Raw genomic sequence first — 14,156 nt, 5'->3', positions numbered from 1 at the left:
GTTTGAGTTGGGCATGAATCACTCATTAGATCAGCCATGTTACAGAGAGAACAGTTTTGAAGTATAGTAGATTTCAGTACGATATAGGTGTTCATTCAAACATAACATTGGAGCTTATAATTTAATTAAACAAAAACAAACAACACAACATGTAAATGTTTTCGAAACGACATTAGTAATATTTTCGTGCACATTGTTAAATCAGTTTGAGATGTTTTGAGAAACTGTGAATTGAAGCGCGTGTTCCAACAATATTTACTTCGGAGCAAAGAGTATCGTGACTTTATGATTCCTAACCATTTTAAGTATTCGTCTTAAAATAAATTTCCTTGAATTGATCAAGTAAGTGCTCCTCTTTAAGCCGTGAATCAAGTAAATATTGATAAACAAGTTGTTTTTAAACATTTTATACTATTTGCCCATCTACCTTCATATGATTGTTTTATTTTTCCTTTTGATTATTTTTTTAACCAAGAGATGTACCCATGGAGTCTAATAAAATAATAGTTGTTGACTTTAGAAAGATTCTCAAAGTGCCAAAGGCATTGTCCAAAAGGATTCGTACTATTAAGAAAAGTATCAGTTTAGATGACTGATGATTGCTAAGTTCCCCAGATGAAAGTCTGCAGTTGAAGATTACCCGAGGGAATCTTGAATCCATAGCCCAGTAATTTAATTAGCCAGAATGAAAGAACCCAAGAGATTTCTAACCGTGTACATTCACCAGAATGAAAAGAATCTTTCTGTTGTTCTACGTTTGTTTCCTATCTCCCATCTGTTTTGTTCTTTGAAGAAAAAACAAGATGAAAGAAAAATATATGAATGCACCCATCTTTCTCCCTTTGCCAGAGGGTGTATTTTCAAGATTTTTTGTAGTCTCTTTATTTACTTGCAACACCTTTAAGCACTAATGCAGTAAAGGACAAAAAAATATTTTCAGTAAGTTTTAAGTGTTTACACATGGTATGTTTTGAAGTTTAGTCTTATTTAAGTCACAAAATATCATCCCTCCATAACAAATCAATGTGGTAGCTTTATGTCATTTCACTTTAAACGCAAATAAAGAAAGTTTTCTGTCGGCCAGTTACAAAAAATGCTTTCAAAAAAAGTTATGAATACTTTAAAATAAAACTTTTAAAATCCCAATTTGTTCTTTTTGGTTATAAAAATGCCTTATTTTATTTGAAATATTAATTTACCTCTTAAAACAAACTTTTGGAAAGAAAAATATTTTAGAGGATATAAGGCTCAAGCTATTGCAACATGAAAGAGGAGAAGTAAATAATTAAAAAAATATTCATAATTTCTCGTATGCGCTATCTTATTATTCTACACTAATTTTATAACATAATTTAAAAGTACATTTGATTTTAACACTATTGACGACAGCCTTAGAAGCTCATTTTTTTAATGAAATCTGCCTTCAATGACTTTGAATTACCTGCCATGAAAAAATCAGATTAATTCTGGGTTTAATATATAGCTCATGGGCTGCAATAGTTGCGCAACTCAAAAAGCACGCGTTTTGGACTAAGAACAGGTGTAAATATGAAAATACACATTCTTTTTAGCAGCAATACTAGCACAACTAATAATTAAACTTGCAGGTAATCTTCGTTTAAGCAAACTAAAAAATTTCTTACTCATTTACCTTAGCAATGAAAACTCTAAACCCACTTATCTCAAAACACGATTTTTTGAGTTGCGCCGCTATTGCATTCCATGAGCAATATTACTATTATTTTAGATATACCATTGTTGATTTTAGAATGATTTTCAGATATGACTGCCTTTTAATACTTTCCTTATTTTCTGTTTATTATAAATGAATAAATAAGTAAATAAATTGAATACTGGAAAGACTATAACTTTAAAGACAGAACCACCATATAAGATTTTAAAGACAGAACCAGATTTATTACACCTGGCATTTACCAATTTATGTATACATGTTATGTTATACCAAATTATGTAGCAAGCATATAAATCTCAAACTAAGATACAAAATTTGCCGGCATGCATGCACAATTCAAAGGGTAAACTTTTACACGAAACTAATAACCATGAAAAGTGGTAAAAGCGATTTTCTCTTTATTACTAGGATGTAACTGAGCTTGCCATTATCTACTTCTAATTAGAAGTTAAAAACTGCTCATTACCAGCATAGTATGCAAAGTCTAATTTATTTTTGGGGACAGAGGGCTTTTCATTTTGGTCTAGGAGAGTCAACGCAAAATTTTTAAATCATATATTTTTTTCTTTCTAACTAACTAATGACAGCAACCATGATCTGAATAATGGTTCGATGTGTATTTTATTCCTTCGATTCCTGATTTGACTGTTCAAGAAAAATTTTGGCTAATGAAAGTTTTTTTTTTTTTTTTGGTTTCTATTTATTTAGCTCTTGCTCGTTAGTTCCAATTATTTATGTATGTTTACAAAATTGAATTAGAACATTTTCTTTGTTTTGTTAGTATGCTAACAAAAACCGAAGTGCTTTATGGAATCTTGAAAAGCAGTTTGAGTCACTGGTGTAAACCCAAGATCTTAAGACACCTCTTTACAGTATGTATTTTTCAATCATGGTCTGACAAGGAAGGTGTCTCTAACAAGTAAATCTGACCTTTTAATGCACTTTGTACTTTAGATTGAAAAATAATAAATATAAAAATAGTGCCTTTCTACTTTGTTCTTGTTGTGGAGCTATACATTTTGAAATATATAAATTTTAGCAAAAACTATGGCCTCTATTTTCAGTATTTATAAGCGCAAAAATAAAAAACATTTTCAAGTGTAAATTTCCAACAATTTCTCATTAAAGTTCTGAATCAAATATGAACACGTTATTATTATAAAAATGCTTGCAAAATTCACAACTATTCAAGAATTCATTGAAATGTATTATTTAGAATACAGAAACTTTATTCCAGGTAATGAATTTATTCATTAACTACATTTCTTCCTAAAATGCAAAGATTAAAATTTCTGTTAGAGAAAAAAACACTTAACTAAAGCAAGCTTTTGTAGTCATTATAGCATCAGAGACGAATAAAATTGTCTGGCTTTTTTAAGGTAAAAAGGAAAGGTTTTAATAACTTATATCTTGATAATTACTTCGAAGAGTATAAAATAAATATGTATTTTCAAACCAAAAAATTCCTCAGCAAAAATAAGTCAATGCTTATAGGCGAAGGATACTTTGAGAAATGAATACCAAAGAAAAACGCTGCCCTAAACATTGAATTTTAAAACAAATTTCTGGAATACTTATTGCGCAATTCATTTGTTACACTAGCAATCACATTTTTGTTTTACGGCGTGCTTCTAAGACCGTGATTTGTATACTTAGCAAATTTTTATTTTATTTTCAGTAAAGCGCAAACATATTAAAGATATTTATTTTACATCTTTGCATAAACTAACATTTACAAATTCACTTAGTCGGGTCATCAAACGCGCAAACATAGAATTATAAAAAAAAATTTCATATAAATGACATTAGTTTAACTCTATCTTTCAAGTCTGGTAAACATTAAATTAAATATTCACGTTTAGATTTTATTTGTTATTTACTCGAAAGAAGAGATGCGTATAAAATGTAATTATATTTTATAAATTTATAACGGTTAATTTGATTATCTCATTAAAAATAAATAAATAAACAAACATGCTTTTACAAAAACGTATTTATTTTCTCTTAACACGAATATGAAATTACTTTTTTATGCAAATACAGAACTTTACATATGTATGCCATCTAAAGATATCAAAGAATGTACTACTCTTGAAGAAGAGAAATAATGACCTTCGCAATGTCTAGCAAGATTAAATAAGAAACGAGGAAAGGAACAGATTGCAGACATTTGCAAATAGCAGAAAATAAAAAAATAGTCATGTATGTAACGAAAAACAAATAACATTTTAGTGTTATTCCTAAAAAAAGAAAACTTTAGTGGAAAGAGTTGGTCTTTATCCAACAGGAATAGAAAGGGAAAAAAAGTCTTTTTAATCTCGATTGCAAGCCAAATAAGAATGCAAAGCTATTTGCAATTCTAACTGTCATTGCTTTACAATTCCTCTACGTTCTTCATTTTTGCAAACCATGACTAGGTCCAATGAAATTAACTTTGCGACCATTCGAAACTCTTCAGACTTTGGAATACTTCTTACAAATTGATATTTAATGAACTTTAAAAAACAATCTCCAAGGCGAATATATTCTTTGAAGAAAGGAACTGTTTTCGCTTAGATTTTCAGTGAAATGTAACTTTTTCTTTTAAAGAAGCAATATGGTTGACTGGAAAGTTGTTAAATGCACTTATAATACCATGGAATTGTTTTCTTAAATTATTTCTAAGAGAAATCAGAAAAGAAAAGTATAAAGAGATTTTAATTCATTTCTCATTCTTTTTTAAGCTTTAAAGGAGATTCTATTTCAGTGATAAAATATAATTTAATCCTTAATGTGCTGTGTTTGTCGTTAAAAAAACATATAACACGAGATTATTTAAAGAAGAGAAATGCTGAGGTGAGTTAAAAATTCGAAAACTGTAACATGACTTAAAACATTTGTCAAAAATACAGTGCTTCAAAATTTGGTCGGAGGAAAAAAAAATTAACTATTATGAAGAACAACTTTCTTAACCCGTATTTTACCATCGTCCTATATAGAGGGCAGCTACAATTTGTTGAACTTTTATAGCGGATATTGTTATATCTAATTATTTTTAACTTCTAAAATAAAAATTTAGAGGGATTATCATTAAGTAAACTCATTTTGTGATTAATTTTATGTTTTTTCGTTTTTTTCTTCTTCTTTTTAGATTTTTGAAAATAAGATTTTTTTTACTATTTTATTTGAAGCTAATTAAAATTTCATTTTAAATAATTTCAAGAAGAAAACAATGCATTTATTTCAAAATTTAATAACCTCAAGCTTTTAAAACTGAATAGAAAAATGTGTTCTTAAACTGGTTTTTCAATTGATTTAGATACTGTCCTATATGGAGGACAATGGTGAAACTCCCTACTAGGCGTCCACCAGAGAAACTCAATTACGTCTATGTTTCTCTGAACAGAAGTTAGGCTCAAAGTTTGCTTTTAGAATTACTTCTCATTGAATATAAGGTTATGTCACTTGGTAGGGCTATCTTTTGGAGGGAGCAGAATGAACTTAGATTTGAGCTTTACATTTAATGCGTATCTATTTTGGCAAAAGAAGTGTCTAATGCCATTGAGCAATGAATTTGATAATAAGGACAGTAAAATGGTAATATTACTTCAGCAAAGATAAATTCCGAAAGATATGTCAAATATAAATATTACTCATTAGTATAAAGAAGTTTATTCATCAGAAGCATTTTAATGATGAATAAGGAAAACATGTATCAAATTATCAGAGATATTTTGATGCGTGTGTAAACAATTATAGTAATGCACAGATTAGAAATGCAAAAAATGCATAGATATATTCCAACAATGATGTTTGATAATTCAAAAACATTTAATAAATGATTATTAAAATATTTAAACAATGGTATGAAATAAATATTTCAAATGTCTCATAAATGTTTGAGTGGTGATTTTTCAAAACTTCATTAAAACAGTGATAGCCAAAAATATATTTGAGTCCATTGTTGATGATTAGACCTAAGTACTCCTTTCAAAGTACATGTTGTAAATAACTTTTTGAGTTCTTTAAACACAAAAAAATGGTGACACATACTTTTCATCACAGTAAATTGGTAAAACACTATATCAGACTCTTGGATCTAGTTTTTGCGCTACAACAAGAACTAAAGATAGTTCCTAGCGTAGTAAAAATGAAGAATAATGTCTTTTTTCACGACTTGGCGTAACGTAGCCTTGTCATTTTGGTTATTTAGTAACTAAAAAATATAATTTCAGTAAGATATGATACACTTCAGAGCCAGTAAAGTTGATTTTAACGATATTTCATAAATTCAGAATCATTAGCTAACGATGCATGCATCAAACATGTACACACCATGGATAAAATATTAGTATGAATTCGAACTATACTTAACTAAACCAAAGCTGATAGAAATAAAATATTTTAAATTATTTTATACAATTTACAGATTTATGTAATTCTTCCTGTGAGAGCATTATTACATTTATTATACATATGAAAACATACTTTTTATAATGGTTTACTTCTGTCGCTATGAATGGCTCAATATTGAGTTAGGCGAAAATAAACTTTTACCTAGATTGTTAAAAAAATATTCAGGTATCCTTTGACGGTTTCCAAACATATGCTAAAATTGACGGAAATAATAAATGAACGGAGTAAATGAATCTAAATTTGATGAAAGCTTTCATCAAAATGTTGTTTGGATTTAACCATAACCTTTACATTGTAAATGAATAGTCAAATCGGTATTATCTTGAAATAAATTACAATGTTTAGAGTATTTCACCATCAAATTCGGATAGGTATTGGACCACAGTTCTTATAGTGAATATGAATAATCTGTGCTGTTCTAACTGGAAATAAAGTGCTTGCTTACACACATTGTTTTGGATTGTTCAGCAACTAATTTGGATAACATTGCATTGTTTTACAGTAGGCAAGATAAAAATTGTATGACTAGATCATGGAAGGTATAACAATTGAACTTAAAATATTTTATTAACATAACTTTTTCATTGTATTTTGATATAACTGAGACAATATTAAATTTAAGAAGAACAAAAACTTCTGTGGAGAAGCGAAAGTATTCGCGTTTTTAATAAAATGAAATATTATCCTATAATTCTCGTTTTTTAAAAGACAAATAAATAGAGTTGCCTTCTGAATTTTCACAAATAAATAGAAATATTTTTAAAAATGAAATATGCTTTGAATTATAAAACACAATGAAACCTTAAATCAATATTAATGAGAAAAAAATCATTATTCCTTTTTTTTTAGTAAGTTAGAATTTGCTTACATATCTAGCTAAATATTTAAGTATCGCAGAAATAAATTTAAGAAAAATAATTTAGCAGAAACAATGGATTTTTTTTGTATTAGTCAATGAAATTGAATAATTTAAAAGAGGCAAATGTTTTTTTTTCTTATTTAATATATTAACTTATTAATATTTATTTTCTTAAACACATTTTTTTGCAATTAATTTTTCTACTTCTTCTTGCTGCATCCTAAATTATTTATTTTTCGCTTGGAAAAGTTAAAAGCAATTTAGTCAGTTTTTGTGCAAAAACAATTTTTTCTTTATAAGAGAAATAATTCTTCATTTAAAGAAAATGTCTTAGAAAAGAGAAGAAATAACTTTTAAAAGTAAATAATGGAGTGCTGAATGATAAAGATTGAAAAAAAGATAAGTTGAAATTTAATTAAAATGGGTACCAAAAGCAACAATTATTTTAATTATTTTAAAATGTAATATATATATATATATATATATATATATATATATATATATATATATATATATATATATATATATATATATATATATATATATATATATATATATATATATATATATAATATATATATATATATATATATATATATATATATATATATATATAAATATATATATATATATATATATAATAAATAAAAAAAAATACAAGAAAACACTAAGAAAGTTAAGAAAAACAATAAGTATCATTTCGGGCAAATCCGTGTTAAAATTATCTATTAAGATTCTTTCTTTGATAATTTAAATAATTTTTCTATGTGCTAATCCATATCGTGCAAATCCGCGGCTAAAATTATTTGCAAGGCAATTTATGTTTCTCTTTTCTATTTTATATTTTTTCTTAAATAAACATCTATCTTCTAAAACTATTTATGATCAATTTTTGAAATTATCCAGTATAATATTACCTTGCGCACATCCATTTCGGGACCATCCTTGGTAACTAACAAATCAAAACTCAGAATAACAAATCACTTCAGCAGTGCAGCAAGAACGACACTTTAAAACCCTCTTGTTACACTTGATTTGCGCTCTTGCTTTCATCTTTTGTTTTCATATTTTGTAATCTGGCAATCTTTCTGCGAAAACATTTTTAAATCATTCTTGAAAAATTTCTGTCCATGTAAGTTGTTATGATTTTGCTACTCGCTTTATAGTCCCCCCTTTTTTAATGTTTTTTCTTTTTATTTTATTTTATTATCTGTTTTTACATGTTATTTTTACTTTTTATGATCTAATTTTATGTTGTTGTTTTATAAAAAAATTTTTGAGTGCTCCTCACACTATTGTATTAATATATTTTGCTTTGGCTTTATTGATACAATATCAGAAAGCACTCTGTTTTGCGGATATAATCGTGTGGGGTGAAGAAAAGATTATATCTTTTTTTTTCCGGCTTTTTTTCCGGTTTTTTAATTAAAATTTCACATATTTTTTTTTTTTTTTTTTTTTTTTTTAAATAATATGTTGTTTGTTATTTTTTTACTTATTATTTCCCACCCCCCTTTTTTTCATATGTCTATAATTTTTCTTTGTTTTATTCTTCATTTTGAACTTATATATATATATATATATATATATATATATATATATATATATTGTTATCTATACCGGTATGTCAGGTGTCGAGTAGCTCGGGTGGGGAGGGAGGAAGTAACAGTTTGATTATTATAACATATTTATAATTTATTTACAAGAACTATATTTACAAAAAATAAGTTGTTACGTCCGTCGTTCTGCCCATCAGGCTCATTTGGCATGCACTCTCATGCTCTATGTTACGAAATCAATTGAGCATGCACATAAATACCACTGCCATCTAGTGGCCATTCATTTTCTTTTAAATTTAAATAAAATTACAGCTTAGTGTTATGATTCGGCCAGACTGACCGATTAATCTCCTGATTAAAACAAAAAATATTAGTAGACATTAATAAACTAAAAATTATGCATGCGAGTTACTTCAAAATATCACAAAATGAAAATAAACATACTTACAATTCTTCTAACTACGTAAACTTCTCAGTTTACACAATTTTTGAAATTAAATTACTTTCTTACTTTAGCTAACCTACTTATAAACAAGAAAAGAAATTATTATTACACAATGATATATTATACACTAAATTTGAAGGAAAATACAGTAAAAAGCTCAGATTGTTCTTTTTAAAGTTCAAATTAGTATAATAAACGTTCTGTTAAATGGTTCATAAGTTCAGAATTCTCGTTCAGTGTCACTGGAATCACTAGAGCCTGGATGATTTCTCCAGGGTCTTAGTTGGTCAGTAGTGGTGAAAAAATGTCCTTTTTCTTTTCTTGTAACTGAATCACTCTGTAGGTATCAGCTGATAATACTTGAGTTATTAACAATGGTCACCTGTAAGCCGCGATGGCTCAGGGGATAGAGCGTTCGCCTTCCAATGCGGCGAACCGGGTTCGAATCCCAGTCGATATGAATTCCACACTCGGCTTGCACCGACCACAGTGAAGACGTGAATTATCCTCAGTGGTAGACGGATCATGGATTAGAGTCCCCTTGCCGTCAGGCTAACCGTTGGAGGTTCTCGTGGTCTTTCTCTCCATGTAACGCAAATGCAGGTTAGCTCCATCAAAAAGTCCTCCACGAAGGCAAATTTCTCCTAATACTCGATCTAGAAGTTCAATTGTCTTCCGGATTGAGTTCAAAACTACAAGGCTACGGAGTTGAACGTTAGTAGTCGTATACCCAAAAATTGGGTCGACTGTTCAACGACGGTTAAAAAATTATAAAATAAAATTATCACCTGTATTTTGGCAGAGTTTTCAAATTTTGACCTGTAGCTTGAGGTGTATTCTTCATGACCACTATTTCCCTTTCAACGTAGTTGATAGTTGTACATCTTTTTTTGTCACAATATAATTTCATCTTTTTCTGCTTTTCCTCTATTTTCTGAATCGCTTTTTCACTCACTTCCTCAAGATCCTTACTCTCTTAAAATGAAAGAGTTATTTCCCCTACTCAAAAAAAAGTTAAAATTTTTTAACTCAACTTGAGTGAAATACATTCTTATTTGAGCGAAATTCTTGCTTTGCGTTAACTCAAACTTGAGTGGTATTTATTAAGCAATATTTGAGTGCTTTTAGCTCAAACTTGAGTGATTTATTTATTATTTAATTGCGTGCGAGCGTTAAGATGTAATTTCCATCGTTTTATTTTAAAAAGCAAACGATAATAAATCTAAATAAAATTGTTATGTTCTGTGATCTAAATAGATTACGTCTTCGCTTTTATTTTACGTTTAATTTTTTTTTTGGAGAATATGTCATTTAATATTTTTAATTAAGAAGAATTAAAACAACTTTTAGTTCACAGCGGTATTTCTGAAGACGACGCTGTTTTACTTTTTAGTAAGTAGATATACCTTGTTGCTTTTATTTTGAAAATACTTTTATTTTGAATGTGTTATATACACATTCCACTTAAATTAGCTGTTTTTAAGCGTTTTTTAATAAAATACTATTCATTTAAATTAATAGTCAAAAAAATTTATTCAAATTGAAAGTGTTAAATGTGGATGATTATGGAATATTAAAAAAATCTGATTCTATGCTAGAATCTTTGTCAAAGCATGTGGGAACATATTATATCTGATAAAAGTCCAAAAAGCCATACTTCATGAATTAAAAATACTTAAATACTTTACGCATAAAAATACCTCATCAATAACGAAACTTTAGTGCTTTCCCCTAACAAAAAACTGATTGTTTCTTTGAAAATGAAATTACTTCAATAGCAAAAAAAATTACTTTATTAGAAACGAAATTAAGAAAATACTTTATACTTATATATATAATTCTTAAACTCGTTTACTACTTAATCATACGTTTCTTAATAAGTTAATATACATTTGAATACTAAAAACAAAATAATTAAACTTCGCCAACCTGCATTCCGATAGCGTCGCGGGTAATCCCGGTTCTGAATTGTTGGCTATACCGTTACGTCAGCTGTCGAGTAGCTCCGGTGGGGGGGGGCAGGAAGTAAGAGTTTGATAATTATAACATATTTATAATTTATTTACAAGAACTATATTTACAAAAATTAAGGTGTTACATCATTCTGCCCATCATACTCACTTGGAGCACAACCTCACGCTTACTCACTTGGAGCACAATCTCACGCTCCCTGTTACAAAATCATCTGAGTATGCACATAATTACTACTGCCTATCGCTTAGTGGCCATTCATTTTCTTTTCAATAACAGATTATTGTTAACAATATATCTCTCTCTCTCTCTCTCTCTCTCTCTCTCTATATATATATATATATATATATATATATATATATATATATATATATATATATATATATATATATATATATATATATATATATATATATATATATATATATATATATATGTTCAAGTTGGATTATGAGTGTGTTAGTATAGCTGCTGAAAAGAATGTATATTTTTCTATTTACACATGTTCTTAGTCCAAAAAGTTTGTTTTTTGAGTTGTGCCACTACTGCAGCCTATGAGCGAAATATTGATGAAAAAAGATCTAAGAAACACCATATTACTTTTATAGTTCTTTCCATTTAGTTTTTAATTGACTAAAAATATTTCACCAGATTATTATACTGCCTTTTATATTTGTTACTTTAATAGCTAAAATGAGGTGTTTTTGAAAAGTTGGGATTTTTTTTAACAATTTGTAGAAATTTTCGTTTGCATTCAGCTTCATTTCTCTCTTGCTTTTGACTATTCAGCTGGTTATTTAGCGTATTAAATAAATATTTTTTAACAATTTTGACTTAATGACTCTACTTAAACCTAATATCAATTAATTTAGTAATTTATATTAAAAGAAAAAAAACATTATTTTTATCTCATATAAGTTAATGAGTTAATTGTTATTAGATTTCTTCGCCCTTTACGAGGATTTTCTCTGGTCAAGATAATAGGAAAACATTTAATTTTCAACAAAAATCTTAAGTGAAGCAGTAATTCATGATTTAACAAAAGTTTGAAATTCTGCTTGAAAAAATATTCAACTATTATATTTAAAAAAATTAATTTTTTACTGAAACCTTGCAAGTTTTTTATTTAGGAGAATTGGAAAATATATGTTTTTTTTTTACAAAAAAAAATGCTTAGTTAAATCTTGGAATATTTTTTAATGAGATAAATCTGCGAAATTTAAGCATGCAAAATTTCACGTAATTTTAATAATAAAATTTAGATTAAAATAATTATACTTTTTAAGCATTAGCTTACAGTTTTTTGTATATGATTGTTTCAAGGGATTAAAGCTTAGTATCATTTATATTTTTATTTCAACATTATTAGAGTTATTTCAGCAATAAATGTTAACACAAGTTTAAGAAAATAAAACATTTATGCTCGTAGAATTACCATTTTTATTTACAACACGTAGTATTCGCTTCTAATTTATTTTTAAAGTAATCAATTTAATTTACAAAATGTTGAATTCCTTATTGTGCGTTTAGAGTAAATTTGCGAATCAAAAATTTGAAAATATGTAAAACAGGTAATGTTATTTGACAAATTGTTTTTTCTTATGAAATTGAATTTGAAAAAATACTTTATTTTATTCAGAATAATATTATTTTGATTTCTGTATTTCTTTTTGTTGCAAAACCCATTGCTAAATATGGAAATAATTTAGAAACTCAATAGTTTGAAAAGATGAATTCAGTATAATTTAATATATGAATTTATTTGATCTTTCTTGGATTCACATAAAGAGGAAAAAAGCTTAACTTTCACTCCAAGGGAGAAAAATGTTCTAAAAATTCAAATAAAGATGAATTTCATTACTGAAATGTATTTATCGTTAAAATTCAATGCTTGGTGAAAAGTAAACAATATAAATATTTGCGTAACCTAAAACCCTTTCAATGATTGCCATTTGGCAGAATCTAAAACCTGGCATATTAAATTTAAATTTACGAAAGCACAAGCATACATCGGAAGACGTAAGCTTTGTTTCAATCTGGAATTTTGCATGAAACCGAGATAAAATGTGTGTTATTTTTCATATTTATGCAAAAATACAAAAAAAACATGAATATCAGTAGCAAACATTTATTCTGCATTTAATACATTAAACTGATTAGAAATAATTCATCTTATATTTTATATGAATGCATTACATTGCTGGGTTTAAAAAGTTTTAAATCTTTAAATGTAAACCACTAAACAAATTCACGGTAAATTCTGTATACTTTTCTGCACAATAGTGTGCTTTTATCAATGTCATTTATAAACAAAACAAAGCTTGGGGCTAAAAAAATCATTAAAACTTTCCTTTATTCACTAATAGTTCTTTAGACAAATATTTTCATATCAATATTATATCTGTAATATAAATATGTATGCTTCATTGATTTGTAAAAATTTGCTTTAGATTGTCTGCAAGTTTCAGTAAAATATGTTCTAAAAATATTAACCTTTTACATAAATTTATCCAAACAAAAACCGATTTGTAAAAAAACATTTATTATGACTAAAATCTTTTTAATTTAGGGATTACTGTACAGTTATTTGAGTACAAATAAAAAGTTTCTCTAACTCTAATTAACTTCTTAAATGCAGTAGTTTAGAGATAATGGTCTTGGAAACGTAATTATTATTATAATTATCGATCAAAGTAAATTTGACCATGATAAAAATTCAACAAAAAATAAATTATCGCAATATTATTCTACTTATTATTCTTATATGCCGTTATCGTGTAATCACAGTAAACTTTCAGATCAAATAAAGCAATATTTTATATTTAAAATCTTACCGAGGCAAAATCAGCCGATCAACATCTTTGTCTTAGACAGAAACAAAAAGGGTAAAGTACTAATTGGCAAAATTCTAGTGAATAATATATTTCATTTTTCTAGCTCAGTAACGTATTTAAACACTTCCATATAATTTGATAAGGTAAAGCTTAGAAAGGAAACTTTATGTCATGACTAATTATTAGACATTTTACCATATAATCGCATATTAAATTGTATCTTAATTTCTTAAAAAAATATAAATAAGTATTCAGCTAATTATGCACTCTATATTAAAGAGAGGAAATACATAGTATCAACTAATCGATATATAAATAACTATTTATCAATAATGAAATTATCTTGTGAACTCGTATTCTTAATTTCGCACAACAGACTAAGCTTTGAATAATGTTTCCT

General features: G+C 27.2%; 1 protein-coding gene across 1 annotated transcript in view; it reads left to right on the top strand.

The window, feature by feature from the left end:
- Window positions 1-14,156, top strand: part of LOC107452704 (adhesion molecule nephrin-like) — a 435,364-nt gene that overhangs the window by 146,313 nt on the left and 274,895 nt on the right. The gene's annotated exons all lie outside the window — the stretch shown is intronic.

The sequence above is a fragment of the Parasteatoda tepidariorum genome, chromosome 12 (assembly GCF_982258835.1).
Source record: "Parasteatoda tepidariorum strain Cologne lab strain chromosome 12, Ptep-v5.0, whole genome shotgun sequence".
In the NCBI taxonomy this organism is placed as follows: domain Eukaryota; kingdom Metazoa; phylum Arthropoda; class Arachnida; order Araneae; family Theridiidae; genus Parasteatoda; species Parasteatoda tepidariorum.
This window is presented reverse-complemented; position numbering and strand designations above follow the sequence as displayed.